At 44.0% G+C, this 15,400-nt stretch overlaps 1 protein-coding gene across 3 annotated transcripts in view; it reads right to left on the bottom strand.

The window, feature by feature from the left end:
* The window catches only part of Clic5 (chloride intracellular channel 5), a 143,301-nt gene that overhangs the window by 50,944 nt on the left and 76,957 nt on the right, over positions 1-15,400 (bottom strand). Inside the window, exon 1 of one of the 3 annotated variants that reach the window (XM_040729675.1) lies at positions 7,886-7,907. The exons of the other annotated variants lie outside the window; for them this stretch is intronic. The gene's annotated coding sequence lies outside the window, so the exon portion shown is untranslated. Of the gene's footprint in view, positions 1-7,885; positions 7,908-15,400 lie in introns of those variants that run through there. 3 annotated transcript variants of the gene reach the window in all.

The following is a 15,400-nucleotide window of genomic DNA, read 5'->3' on the forward strand; positions in this document are numbered from 1 at the left end:
ATACTTTGAAAACCTGTACTCCAAAAAATTTGAAAATTTAAAGGAAATGGATGACTTCCTGGACAGCTATCATTTGCCAAAACTAAATCAAGAACAGATAAGCAATTTAAATAGACCTATAACCCCTATGGAAATAGAAGCTGTCATCAAAAGTCTCCCAACCAAAAAAAAGTCCAGGCCCAGATGGCCTCAGTGCAGAATTCTACCAGAAATTCAAAGAACAGCTTATACCAATTCTTCTCAAAGTGTTCCACACAATAGAAGCAGAAGGGTCTTTGCCAAACTCTTTCTATGAGGCTTCAATAACCTTGATCCCCAAGCCACACAAAGATACAACTAAGAAAGAGAACTTCAGACCAATATCCCTCATGAACATTGATGCAAAAATACTCAATAAAATACTGGCAAATCGGATCCAAGAACACATCAAAACAATCATTCACCACGATCAAGTAGGCTTCATCCCAGGGATGCAGGGATGGTTCAACATACGGAAATCCATCAACGTAATCCACCATATAAACAAGCTGAAAAACAAAAATCACATGATCATCTCACTAGATGCTGAAAAAGCCTTTGACAAAATCCAACACCCTGTCATGATAAAGATCTTGGAGAGATCTGGGATAACAGGGACATACTTAAACATAATAAAAGCCATATACAGTAAACCAACAGCCAACATCAAACTAAATGGACAGAAACTCAACGCAATTCCTCTAAAATCAGGAACAAAACAAGGCTGTCCACTCTCTCCATACCTTTTCAACATGGTACTTGAAGTTCTAGCTATTGCCATACGACAACAAAGGGGGATCAAGGGGATACAAATTGGGAAGGAAGAGGTCAAACTTTCACTGTTTGCAGACGATATGATAGTTTACATCAATGACCCAAAGAACTCTACCAGGGAACTCTTACAGCTGATTAACACCTTCAGCAAAGTGGCAGGCTACAAGATCAACTCAAGAAAATCTGTAGCCCTACTATATACAGATGATAAAAGGGCTGAAAGAGAAATCAGAGAAACATCACCCTTTACAATTGCCACAAACAACATAAAATACCTTGGGGTAACGCTAACCAAACAAGTGAAAGACCTGTATCGTAAGAACTTTGAATCTTTAAAGAAAGAAATTAAAGAAGCCCTCAGAAAATGGAAAGATCTCCCATGCTCTTGGATAGGTAGGATCAATGTAGTAAAAATGGCAATCCTGCCAAAAGCAATCTACAGATTCAATGCAATCCCCATTAAAATCCCAGCACAATTCTTCACAGACCTTGAAAGAACAATAATCAATTTTGTATGGAAAAACAAAAGACCCAGGATAGCCAAAACAACCTTGTTCAACAAGGCAACGTCTGGAGGCATCACCATCCCTGACCTCAAGCTCTATTACAGAGCTATAGTCCTGAAAACAGCTTGGTATTGGCACAAAAATAGACAGGTAGACCAATGGAATCGAATTGAAAACCCGGGTATTAACCCACACTCGTATGAACATCTGATCTTTGACAAAGAAGCTAAAAATATACAATGGAAGAAAGCATCTTTAACAAATGGTGCTGGCATAACTGGAGACTGGCATGTAGAAGAATGCGGATTGATCCATGTTTATCGCCATGCACAAAACTTAAGTCCAAATGGATCAAAGACCTCAACATAAATCCAGCCACACTGAACCTCTTAGAAGAGAAAGTGGGTGGTACCCTTGAACAAATTGGTACAGGAGACAGCTTCCTGAACATAACACCAGTAGCACAGACAGTGAGATCAACAATTAATAAATGGGACCTACTGAAACTGAGAAGCTTCTGTAAGGCAAAGGACACAGTCAGCAAGACAAAAAGGCAGCCCACAGAATGGGAAAAATATTCACTAATCCCACATCTGACAGAGGGTTGATCTCCAAAATTTACAAAGAACTCAAGAAGCAAGTCTCCAAAACATCAAAGGACCCAATTAAGAAGTGGGCTGCAGAACTAAATAGAGAGTTTTCAATAGAGGAGTCTAAAATGGCTGAGAGGCACTTGAGAAAGTGCTCAACATCCTTAGCCATCCGGGAAATGCAAATCAAAACAACTCTGAGATACCTTCTCACTCCTGTCAGAATGGCTAAAATCAAAAACACCAATGACAATTTATGCTGGAGAGGATGTGGTGAAAGGGGGATACTCCTCCATTGCTGGTGGGAGTGCCAACTGGTTCAGCCACTTTGGAAATCAGTATGGAGATTCCTCAGAAAAATGGGAATAAACCTACCACAAGACCCAGCAACTCCACTCTTAGGCATATATCCAAAAGATGCCCATTCATACAACAAAGATGTGTGTTCCACTATGTTCATAGCAGCTTTATTTGTAATAGCCAGAACTTGGAAGCAACCTAGATGTCCCTCACCCGAAGAGTGGATAGAGAAAATGTGGTACATCTACACAATGGAGTACTATTCAGCAGAAAAAAATAATGAAATCTTGAAATTCGCAGGCAAATGGATGACACTAGAAGAAACCATCCTGAGTGAGGTAACCCAGTCACAAAAAGAGAAACATGGCATGTACTCTCTCATATATGGATTTTAGACATAGATCTGGGGAGTGCCAGCCTACAATCCTATGGCCAGAGAGTCTGGGAAACAGAAACTTCATTTAGTGGCTGATCGAAGAAGAGGCAGACTCCCTTGGTTAAGTACTGAGCTGAACTCAAGAAAGCCAGTAACAGAGAGGGAGGACTGATGATCAAAGGGATTAAGACTGGGCTGGTTTAACCCCCCAGAAACAGCTGACCAGACAAAGGTTAACTCTTGAATCCCAGGCATCAGCCTGGGAATCCAGCATGGGACTGATCAAGACCCCCTGAATCTGGGTGTCAGTGAGGAGGCCTAGGGAATCTATTGAGCCTTGGGCAGCAGATCAGTACCCATCCCAAGTATACACACGGACTTTGGACTCCCATAGAACAATGTGAGGTGCACTCTCACCCTGAACTCTTGGGGAAGGGTCTAGGCCCTGCCCTATATGAAATGACAGACTATGGACACCCCCATGGAGGGCCTCACCCTCCCTGGAGGAATGAGGGGATAACGGAGGGGGGGTTGGAGGGAGGGCACAGGAGGAGGGGAGGGAATGGGAGAGGGACCTGGAACTGACTTGTGAAGCAACCTCGTTTCTTATCTAAATTTAAACTGGAAAATAAAATATAAAAAAATAATAAATAAATTAAAAAAAAAGAGTTTGGATATTGAATCTTAATAGTCTGGACAGACTTTAGAGAAATCACAGAATCTGTCATCCTCCTCCTAAGTTGAGTTTATCTAAGTACTTCTCAAGCCCAAATTCACAAGCATGACATGTTAAAAGCTTATGGCACTGAGATCAAGTCAGAGTCATGAGATTTATTAAAAGTCCCCAAGTCTGGGACTTTCTGGAAAAATCTGTGCAATATCAGTATTTAAGAGTGAAATTTCCATGCTAATACTTACTAAAAATGCAATGTCTGGGCTCCACTCTTTGATATGCGATTTCATTTGCCTGACTTCAACATCATCAATTCTTACTCTCATAGTTACTGGGCTGGCCAGGGACTGATGGCTTCTGCTCACTGAGGGATGTTCAGCAAAACCATGCAGGGAGATTATTGAAAAGCAAATGAACAGAGAAATAAAATAAGTTCCTGGAGGCAGGATGAGAGGCCCTGGGTCTGGAACTCGGGTGACAGGTTGGACCAGACACTGCAGTGCCTGGACATGTCTCCTCACTACTCTTCTGGCTTCCTGGCTTCCTGCTTTCCTAAGTGGATACTCCTCGGAGTTTTGCCCCACCCCCTCCCACTCCACTCTTATGCAGCTCTCCTTCTCTTTCTTTCTTTCTTTCTTTCTTTCTTTCTTTCTTTCTTTCTTTTTTTTTTTTTTACAAGACAGGGTTTCTCTGTATTGTTTTGGAGGCTGTCGATCCAGCCCGGCCTCGAACTCACAGAGATCTGCCTGCCTCTGCCTCCCGAGTGCTGGGATTAAAGGCGTGCGCCACCACTGCCTGGCTCTCCTTCTCTTTCTGATTAGCCACTTTTCCTGTTGCTGTGATGAAATACCATGACCAAGGCCACCTACAGAAGCAGTTTATTCAGGCTCACCTTGCCCGGGATAAGTTACAGTACCCCACAAAGACTGAATGCTAGCGACCATCCATAAATTATACTTAATTCAGAATGCTTTTGAGTTGGCACTGAGAGGGGACAGAGGGGAGGGTATGTTGGTCAAGAGTAGCAAATGGAGTTGGAGGCCCATGGCAATGTGAAGAGGGAGCCCATGAGATATAGGATACAGAAGACGGCAGCCAATTCTCTGTGGCTTTGCTTGCGTCTAGAGTGGGGTCCTCAGACTGGGGGAAGCAGTAGGACTGGGGAATTCTGTGGTTCTCACCCAGTCACCCGCTTACGGTTCTTGGCATGCACATATGTTCATATTGTCACTGCTTCCTGATGTCATTCTTATCTGCCACATCATATGCATAGCTTCTCTTACCCTCCAAGATCCATATGAAGTACATGACTACCCACAAACCCCCTTGTGGGCTCTTCGATGTCCCTGCTCCAGCCCTGTTCCATCAACACACTGTCTGCACAGTGTCCCAGTTCCTCTAGAAAGGAGAATGTCTTGTCCATCACTGCACTCCCAGACTTTATCTCCATACTGGCTCTGGGTATAGACACACACTAGGCCATTCAGTTCCCCCCTGATTGAGGGCCCAGTTTGATGCATACAATTGAAGACCCTTGGTACTCCAGACAGTTACCATACAGAGTTACACCTAGTGGCTAGGGATTTGGGCGTAGTCACAGTTCTCAGTCACACTCCAGGATGACCACCAAGCAGCAATATTTCCAACATATTTTTTTTAAATCAAGAGCTTGGCATTACAGATGGCTACACTGGCTTGTGAGTTTCTCTAGTTGTGCGAATGTGCTTTCTGCTCCAGGATGATTCACAATAGTGTGGTCCTCTACAGCCTGAGAAGGCATGGGTTGTAAATCATACAATGTGGGTGCTGGAACCTCATTCTAGTTCTCTGCGAAGGCAGCAAGTGCTTTCAGATGCTGGGCTACCTCCCCAGTCCATTCCTTCACTGCTCAGTCTAAGCCAACTGAACGAGAGAATTTATATGACTTGCCACTTTGAATTATTTTTTATCCCAACCACAGTATCCACTCTCCCTACTCCTCCTAACTCCTCCCCACCTTCCCTCTTCCCCAGATATACCACCCCACCCCTGCCCATTTCCTCTTAAGAATGGAGCAGGTCTCCAAGAGACAGCAGCTAGACAGGACCAAACAAGATATAGTAAGACAAGGCGAAAGCCGGACTATCAAGGCTGCACAAGGCAACCCCATAGGAGAAGAGTCTCAAGAGTGGCAAAAGAGTCAGAGATACATCCATTCCCACTGTTAGGGTCCCATCAGATCACCACGCTAACAGCCGTGGCGTATATGCAGAGGACCTGGTGCAGACTCCCTCCCACTGTTGGCGGTCTTCTAAGATCACCACGCTAACAGCCATGACACATACGCAGAGGACCTGGTACAGACCCATGCGAGCGCCACACTTGCGATTGCTGCTGCGGTGTCTGTGAGCCCATGTGATGAGCCCTGCTTAGTTATTCAATGGCCCATGTTATCCTGCTGTCCCCCCATCCCCTCCGACTCCTACAGGGTTTCCCTGCCCTCTAACTCCAGGTTCCCTGATCTCCAAGGGCTGGAGTTTTTGTTGTTTGTTTTTTTTTTTAGTTTTCTTTTGAAACTGTCGCTATGCTGTTCAGCCCTGATAAACCGCTTTACACACAAGCATGAGGACTAAAGTTCAGATCACCCAGAGCCCAGTTGTAAGCCTGGGGGAGGTTCTGACTACCTGTAATCTCAGCACTCAAGAGGGGTCCCTGGGGCAAATTGGCTAGCAAGATCAGCTGGAATGCAGGAGCTCCAGGTTCAGTAAGAGACCCTCACTCAATAAATGAAGTGAGAGACACATTGACATCAAGCCTCCACCTGCTTCTCCATGTGTTATGAACATGTGTGCATGAGTACACACACAGTGAGAGAGAGAGAAGGAGAGACAAACATATCACACAAACACATGCCATAAAGAGAGAGGAAGGCTGAGGAATGCAGTTCAGGAGCACAGCACTTCCCTAGCATGTAAGTAAGTCCTAGGCTCAGTCCCCAGGATGACAATAAAACCGAAACCAGCCCTTTTGGTGAAGACTTGTTCTAAGTGATCGAATCTTCTGCTTTTCTAAGACAATCCCTCCACTCCAGACACTGAGGCTCAGCCAGGTATTCACTCAAGGAGGCTCGGTTTCATTTCATTTTCTACCTTGAGAAAGAATTCACTCTGAACTCGCACCTGACTGTGTTACAGGGTCAAGCTCTGGGCCGAGCTGTAATTGCCAAGGAGTCTGTCTTTTGTTCATGTCCAGGCAAAAGAGGAAAGGAGAACCTTTTCCAAATGGCAGACTAAAGCAGGAAACGTTCCAGTCATTGTATTCCCATGAAAACATAAGCCTACTCCAAGAATTACGCAGCACACACAATCACCCAGGACATCACAATCTCAAAAGAAGGAGCTCAGAGTAGGTATTTTTCTAAGACCCACCAATATTTTTAAAAGCCACTCGAAGTTATGAGATTCTTAGGCTCCTTCAGATTCCTGCCTAAGGTACATGCTGGCCCTGCTTGTGGTGCAAGATAAATGTGCCCTTAAGCAAGTTGCTGCTTCAGCTTGACCTTCTCTTCCTGGTGTCCGAAACAAGCACTGCCCCCTACACAGGTTTGCTCGCTGCCCTTACTGTCCGTGATGACAAGAGAACGGAGCATGACTTTTGGCAGTCCTAGAAAGTTCTCCACCTGATGTCTCAGATAAAAGCTTTAAGTGGTCATCATAAAGATCCAAAATGGGTGGAGGAAAGAGTTCTGTTGCTTGCCCAATCAGCAAGACGACCTGAGTTCAGATTTTAGGATCCACTTTTAAAAGGACTGAGTGCTCCCCCATCTCCTGGTATGCTACTTCCAGCATATTCTGTCTCACAAGTTCTATAAAACCTTACTCGGGCATGTGCATCCCTTCTAGCTTGCTAAAACTGACTTAGGGAGGAGAGGGTTTATTTGGCTTACAGATCACATCATCAAGGGAGGCAGAAACTGGAGCAGAGATCACAGAGGAACACTGCTTACTGCTTCCTTCCCTTATCTTTCTTACCCAACCAAGGTCCACCCGCCTAGGGATGGTACCACCCAAAGTGGCTTAGAATTTCCTGCACCAATCAACAATGAAGAATACACCCCATGCCACACAGACAAGCCCATCTGATGGAAATAACACCTCAGTTGAGATTCCCTCTTCCTACCTATGTGGAGATTTGTGTAAAGTTTACAAAAATTACGACAGCCTCCTGGTAGAAACAGTCACAGAGTGGATCCTTCCCCTGAGTCATCTGGGTTGTTAGAAAATGTGAAAAAGCATTTGCAGCCCTAGTAGAAACCATCCAGTTCAAAAATTCCTGTAATGATTGCTCATCATCAAACCAGATCACGTATTCATGCTTCCATCTTGTTTGAAAGGACCCAGTGTAGCAACTGTAGCAGTTTATGAGAAACCATACTACAGCCATCTGCTCCCCGCCCTTCAAAAGCCCTCTGAGCTCTTTGTAAGCCAGGACAAACCCAAAGTCCTTTACTTGAAAGGAAGGAAACCGGCTATTGTTGGCTATGTTTAGAGCAGATGATACTGCGATGACCTTCCAGATTTCATAGCACCCAGATGCTATGCTTCAGATCAGTCCTTTCCAAGGATATTTTGATAAAAGAACAGCAAAGGGCTTCCAACTTGTGCCTCACCTCCTGAGTGTTTGAAGAGGCTTCCGGAAGTATGATCTAGAGAGTTCTGAGACACCAGCTGGGATCGGCGAGGAAGAGCATGACTTGGTGATTACAAGTTTTATTTATAACACTGGCCTTCCATGACGTCCACGCAGACATTTCTACACAGAGACAGCTCTGCAGAACAGCTAGATGGGAGGATGAAAATGAACTCCAACAAAAGGCACAGTTTCTCCTTGTGTCTTTCCAGTTAGCCCAGACTACGCATTTATCGGTGTTCCTTTCTGCCTTGTCATAAGGCAGATCCTGTTTAATTCTTCTCACCTCGGTTTGTGACATGCTTCAGGGCCAGGCATACCCTCTCTCTGGTGGTTTAAAAGGTAGCCAACAGGCAGAGATGGCTGCATCAGAGAGATCATGGGCCGACCAGAAACCAGGCCTGAGGATCTGATTTAAGAGCATGTGTCATCACCTAGAGCTTTTACTCACATTGTACTTGTAGCTAGATCATCATCTCTCTGGCCATTTGCCTGAGAATTATTTCTTTTTAAATGGCTTGGATTGGCCTCAGCATTCCCAATACCCCCCCCCGTGTAATTAATCGGTAGTGGTAAGAGCTGGCCAAGGTACCCCAAGTTTCCCGAGAAGATAGTGTGATTACCAGTATCCTAAAAGGATGGACTACAATCATTACATAACTAGTCTCCCTATCAATGGAGTGCCCTTGTGGCTAGAATACAATGTCCTACAGCTTGGCAGTTCCCTTAGGAGAATGAGCACACACATACGCCCTGCCCCACCCTTGCCCCCCCCACTGACAGCTTTCTCTCTCTCCCTGGAGCTCACAGGAGCAGTTCTCTTTAGGGGGAATTATAGGCTTCCTCTAGTCTTGCTCCTCAAAGTAACTTGGGAGCTTCTTAGAAAGATGGGTTCTCAAGTCTACTGTGTGCCAACTGGATCTGGGCATGTCTACAGAGGTCTCCAGGTAACGGATGCCAGTGAGTGTTTAGGAAGACTGAACCTCAGAAGTTCGGGAGACAGACTTCATACATTATGACCACAATCAATATGCTGGGCCAGTGATACCAAGTTTCGCTCTTTTCATTTAAAAAGTAAATCTTTACACATCTGGATTTCATATAACTCCTGTTTTAGGGGAAAATAAATCTCCACTCTTGTGAAGAGTAATCTGGCCCTAGTAGGTTCTCGAAATGTCAGTGAATCTCAGCCAAATTTCCATACCTCCCTGGGGGGAGGGGCCTGCTCGCAAAAGACAATGGTGCCAGCGGCTGAAAGCAAACACTGAAGTTGCAACTAGAGAGCTGGTTAAATTATTCATTGAAATTCCAGGACTTGGCCTATCTATTAGATGCCAGTCAAGCTGAGAGTCACAGAGAATGTTCATCCTGGGCAAGCTCCACCCCACACCTGCAGAGGTCACCTGCCTCTTTACGCTGTGGGACCAGTCAGAAGTTGGACCCCTGTTTGATGGGTTAAATTGTGGCAGTCGGATGTGTGCTGGCATGTGAATGAGGCTCTGTGACGGTGTCACGCTGACAGCTCCCTCTGTCCATCACTATACAGCACAGTGGCTTGTCGGGCTTCTTGTCTCTCAGCCTCAGCGTAGAGAAAAATCCATGTGCTGCACAAAAATCGGAATGCCAAAGTATCACAGCTCACTCATTTCTGTCTCAAGCCTCCTTTGTCCTAGGATGTCTGCTGTATAATGAAGAACAAGACTTTCTTTGCCAACCAACATCCATATACATGATTAATTAGACCCTATATATAAATTTTCCTTATGTCATTTGATCCTCAAACGCAATAGTATAAACATCATGTCCCTCAATGACAGAACAGCGATTATGATCTCATAGAGACACACGATAGGATAACATGCAGCTATTAAATCAGAACAAGACGCATTCCTCTGTATTAATCTGGAGGGAGCTTCTTGGTCAGAGCAAAAGGCAAGTCACAAAGAAACATGAATGGTGTGATTGCTTTTTATTTTAAAACAGGGCCACGCATGTGTTCGTGAGTGTGTGTGGAAGAGGTAGCTCCACTTGCTGATAACAGTGATAACGCGTTCCCTCTCCCTCCTCCTCCTCCTCCTCCTTCTCTTCCTCCTTCTCTCCTTCCTCTTCGCTCTCCCTCCTCCTCCTCCTTCTCCTCCTCCTTCTCTTCCTCCTTCTTCTCTCGTTCCTCTCCCTTCTTCTTCTCCCACTCATCACCCTCCTCTTCCTTCTCTCCCTCCTCTTCCTTTTCCTTTTCTTTTTCCTCCCCTTTTTTCCTTTTCCTCTTCTTTCTCCTCCTCCACATTTCCCTACCCTTCTTTTGAGACAAATCATCATGGTCTTGAATTCATTATGCAGCCAGTGATAACCCTGGACTTCTGATCCTCTCGCCTCCAGCTCCAAAGTGGTAGAATTATAGGCATGTGCCACCATGTGCAGTCTGACACTGTGCTGAGGGTCAGATCCCGGGTGTTGTGTAAGAACTTTCTAGTCAAGCTACAGTCCACGCCCCTACATTAGTCCCGTTAAGAGGGCTATTGAAGGCGGGGGGTGGGGGGCAGGGGGGTGGGTGGGTGTGGTGAAAACAGGGCCTTGATTTTTCTTGTTGTTGTACATCTGGTTTCAGGCAGGAAAATATCTGAAACCCTAGGAACAGGTTTATTTCAAAACTCTAAATTCTTTGGAGTGTAAAATTTAATACTCAGCAGATTAGAGAAATATTTTGATAAAATAGAAGGGACTAAGGAGTGATAAGCTCTTAAAATGATTCCAGGTAGCTTTTAATTGTTATTATACATGTAATTATATTATACATGTGTATATTGTATTATACATGAAGTAGAAACAAATGCATTTCTACCAAAGTTAAGTGCAAATTGGGTGAGGTCACCTGGTAATGTCCAGAGTATATCAAGATGACACTCATAGTAATGTTCTCAATGTCCAGTACATATCCAGGTGGCACACCCAGGATAGGTGACCATTCACTTTTGTCTGGATCCCTGTCAATCTCGAGTATATATGTGTATGTGTGCATATGTGTTCCTATATACACACACGTGTTTATGTGTACCTAAGCATATGGTTATACTATTTATCTTAAAATATCTGCCAAGTTTCCACAAATTTAAGTGTCTCGAATTACAACAGTTAAGCCAATACTTAACTATCCATTACCTAGCTACAAGCACCAAACAATTGGTGTCACTTCAGGAGGAATCTTCACCTCCTTCACTATGACATGCAGGTACAGTACTCAGCTGTCATCACTTGGGAAGTTGACAATGAAATCAGGAGGCACTGCTGTGTTGGTAAACACATGGTGTGAATTATAAGTGGCCCAACTCTCTATGTTGTCCCGGTGGAGGACCAGTCACTGAACTTCACAAACGGACTGATGGAAACACCTCAAGCCAAGAGTCAAAATGCAGGATCTTTCTAGATATGTGAGCTGTTCATCTTTGGATCTGACGTCTACTCTGTCCACACCTCAGAGTGACAGCAAGGCTCCAAACAACTACGGGAAGGTGAAAATTTTAGTGATAATAGTAACAATAATATAGGTATTCTTCAGCTTAACATGGATTTACTTAAATGAGTTTTTGGCTGTACGGTTGTAAGAATCTATAACTACATGACATTTCTGCTTCCATTTTAGTACAGTATTCTGTTAAGTTACTGACATATTTGATATCGATTGTGAAATAGGCTTTGTGTTAAATGGTTTTGCTCCACCATAGGTTAGTGTGACCACTGTCTTAGTTAGGGTGTTTATTGCTGTGAAGAGACACCATGACCGAGGCAAATCTTATAAAGGAAGACATGTAATTGTGGTGGCTACTCACAGTTCAGATGTTTAGTCATTATTGTCATGGTGGGAAGGAAGGCAGCATGCAGGCAGACATGGTGCTAGAGCTGAGTCCTTATATCTTGACTCAAAGGCAACAGGAAGTGAACTGTCTCACTGGGCATGGCTTGATCATGTATGAGCCCTCAAAGCGCACCCTCGCAGTGACACACTTCCTCCAACAAGACCGTACCTCCTCCAACAAGGCCACACGTCCTAATAGTGTCTCTCCCTTTGAGGGCCGTTTTCTTTCAAGCCATCACAAGTTTTGAGCACAATGAAGGCAGGCTAGGCTAAGGTATGATATGGTGTTCAATAACTTAGGCATGCCAAATGTACTTTGGGTTTATGGTCATAATTCATGGGGAGTGGAATCAGTAGTAACTTGGAATCCCAGCATATGCATGGGAACAGCGTTGTTCCCAGTTGTGATATTGGGAAGTTGCCCTTTTGTTTTCACATTCCTCTCTGGATTTCTTTCTTTCTGCTTGTTTGTTACACTCACGTGGTGACTTATCAGGGTGCCCCAGAATAGGGTGATGGTAGGATCGTCAAGGTTAAAACTGGGAACGTCTGGCAAACTGGGATGAATTGGTCACCCATAAGAGTTAATCTTCACTGTCAACTTGACTGCATTTAGGGTTATGTATGAGTCCAAGCCAAGGCATGATATATCCAAAGGACTAGGGTCCTAAACTCAGTAACAATGATTAAAAGAATATGAACTAAGCACCAGCATTGACCTCTCTCTGCTTCCTGACTGAGAGAGAAGGAAGTGAGCCTTCCCACTCCCAAATTATCACAGTGAGAACCATTCTATCACCAAGATTTTCCAGCCATGATGGACTGGATCCCCTGAAACCATGATCCATAATAAGCCCTTTCCTTTCTTAAACTGTTGTGTTGGGTGTTTTGTCAAGGAAACAAGAAAATAAACTATATAGCCTATGTGTTTTTATTTCTATATTCCCAAAGGACTCAGGGAGGTATATAAACAAGTATCCTTACATTTAATAAACTCATCGTGCAATGCTTACCCATGGGATAGAGTCTGTCACATCCTGATCATCCTGGAAAATTGCCTTTTATTGGTTCAAGACACTCAGTATTAATAATTACTCCAGACTCTTCAAATATTTGTATGGTTAATGGGCATTATGATGGATCAGAGCTGGGAGTTCTCCTCACATAATTAGAATACACAAGAGTCAACTCAATGTGAAACAATAGCAGTGACCACAGCCTGTTCTTGATATTTTTAGGGCTGGATTGCACATATAAGCTGTACAATACAGATAGCATAGTCACATACTTATTTGAACTTTCACTGGCAAGGCAGAAAATACACTTTTAAATGCTCCAGCAACATATCAAGAGATAAAAACCACTTTCTTTCACTACTTTGTCATTTTCAAAGAAGCCGGCTGATGACTGATAATAAGTATTTATAACAGATAAATATTTGCTTTAAATAAACAGGTTGGGCATTTGTTTGAAACCCTTGATTAGCAAGCATTGTATAAACTTCTCTGTTCTTTGTGTTGGTTGTCTGGCCTTCTGGAATTTGCATCTTTCTTTCTTATAACAGTATTTCCAGACTCTTACAATAGACCATCATTCTCATTTTTTTCAAATACCACAGATATATGTAATGGCTAGCAATTATTCTTAGCTGTGGTCATTGTAATAATCCAAAATGTTATGTGACCATTTAAAAGTGGTTTTATGATTTATTTTTACTTGTGAATCTGTGTATGGGTATGTGTGTAGGTATGCACACATGAATGTAGATGCCCACAGAAACCAGAAGAGGTTGTTGGAGTTACAGGAGGTTGTGAGCCACTTGATGTGGGTGCTGGGAACTGAACTCCAGGCCTCTGAAAAGCAGCAAACACTCTTAACCCCTGAGACAGCCTTCCACCCCCATGGCCTTTTTACAAAGATTTCTTTAGTCCCCCATCCCCTCTCTGACAGGGGTGAGATCTCTGCTTTCTGCTCTGTTGACTACAGTGCTACTCTCCTTTGGATTCTCTTTTCTCTCCATCCCTGTTTTCAAGCACCCACTCAGATTCTACCTGCCATGGAAAGCCTCTGCTGACTTTGGTATGATAAGTAGTGACTACATACTCATTTTTAACTTAGTTGCATGACAAATATTGATCGTCAACAATGCACTAGACACTGCTCTTGAATCAAGGAATGCCACCAAGTAAGTTCCAGCTCAGCACACAGCCCCACAGTTTGCCACCATATTGAGATTCTCCTCACCAATAGCAGGACAAGGCAATAGACAGCAGTGAGTTCCTGGTATTTTCCACTTTTTGGCTTCATGATCTGGGGCAAGTTCCTGGCTTTATATTGCTCAGCTGTAAACTAGCATTGAGATGTAGTACCTACACCATAAAGTTGGGGCCACTATCAAGTGAGACAGACAGCTCATGCCAAGTGTTTAGTGATAGCTGATAGTACAAAATGAACATTAAATAAAAAAATTATGGTCTCATACCTTCTCACATGCCTATCAGGCGTGTGTGTGTGTGGTGCATGCGCATGCATGAGTATGTGCATATGTGTGTATACATGTATGTGTGTGTGCGCATGTGTACGTGTGTATATGCACTATTTTCTTTTCATTCTATTCTTTTCACATTTAAGAACACAGAGTTAGTAGGGCTCTACCACCGGAACCCAAGTATTAGCATTTCTTTTAAAATTATAATTGCTATCAGAGAGAAGGATGTTGGGGAGTGGCAAGCCACAGCCCATGTGGTGGTCAGATGACAACTTTGTGGGATCAGTTGTCTCCTTTTATCATATGGGTCCCAGGGATCGAACTTGGGTCACCAAGCTTGTACAGTATGTGCTTTTGCCTTTGCAGCCATCTCACTGGCCACAGAATTGACATTTCTAGAAGACTCTGGGTGATGCTGATACAGTGGTCATCTGGTCTGCTTCCTCCTTTAAGGACCTCTGTCCTAGGTACAAGCAGCTGAGAAAATTCCGAAGACTGTGAATCAGCCCTTCAAAAGAGTTCAGCACCCTGGCCTGAGGAAAATCCACAGTAAAGAGGGGTAATCCCAGAGCCAGGTAAGGTCATTGAGATTTTAATTCTGTTCTCTACTCACTGAAATACGACCTTGAGTGTGCCATCCACCTCCTCTGAGCCTTGGCTTCCCTCATGATTCATAGTACGAGAGTAAGGATAGTCATTTTACATCTGACCATGAGATACGAGGACGCAGGATGAAAGGAAAGTACCACATGTACTGGCTGGAAATGCTTCAGAGGGAGAGGAGGGGACATTTCTTCTTCCTCTCATCTAAGGTGACTCCTTAAATGATTCTCTAAGCAAGTCACATTCTTCCCTTTTCCTTCGTCACTGTTCAGGGTCTTGATGACTCGGGTAGAGGAGTGGGATCCCTGGTTGACTCAAGACCCTCAGGCAGCCTTCAATCCAGAGCCAGTCTGTGGGAAGTGCCGTTTAGGGGAGGTCTGCTATGGAGCACATGTGACTGCACAGTGATCTAACCTCCCTTGCTCTGGATTGCATTATTTCCAATAGCCAAATGCTTCCACAATGTCAATGCCAAGGTGGTAAATGGGACATGTGAGAGCCTGGCCTTGGGAAGCCTGGGGTGTAAGACAAAACGGTGTGGTGTCACACTCCAA

This window comes from Mesocricetus auratus, unplaced genomic scaffold, assembly GCF_017639785.1.
Source record: "Mesocricetus auratus isolate SY011 unplaced genomic scaffold, BCM_Maur_2.0 Super-Scaffold_100021, whole genome shotgun sequence".
Classification (NCBI taxonomy): domain Eukaryota; kingdom Metazoa; phylum Chordata; class Mammalia; order Rodentia; family Cricetidae; genus Mesocricetus; species Mesocricetus auratus.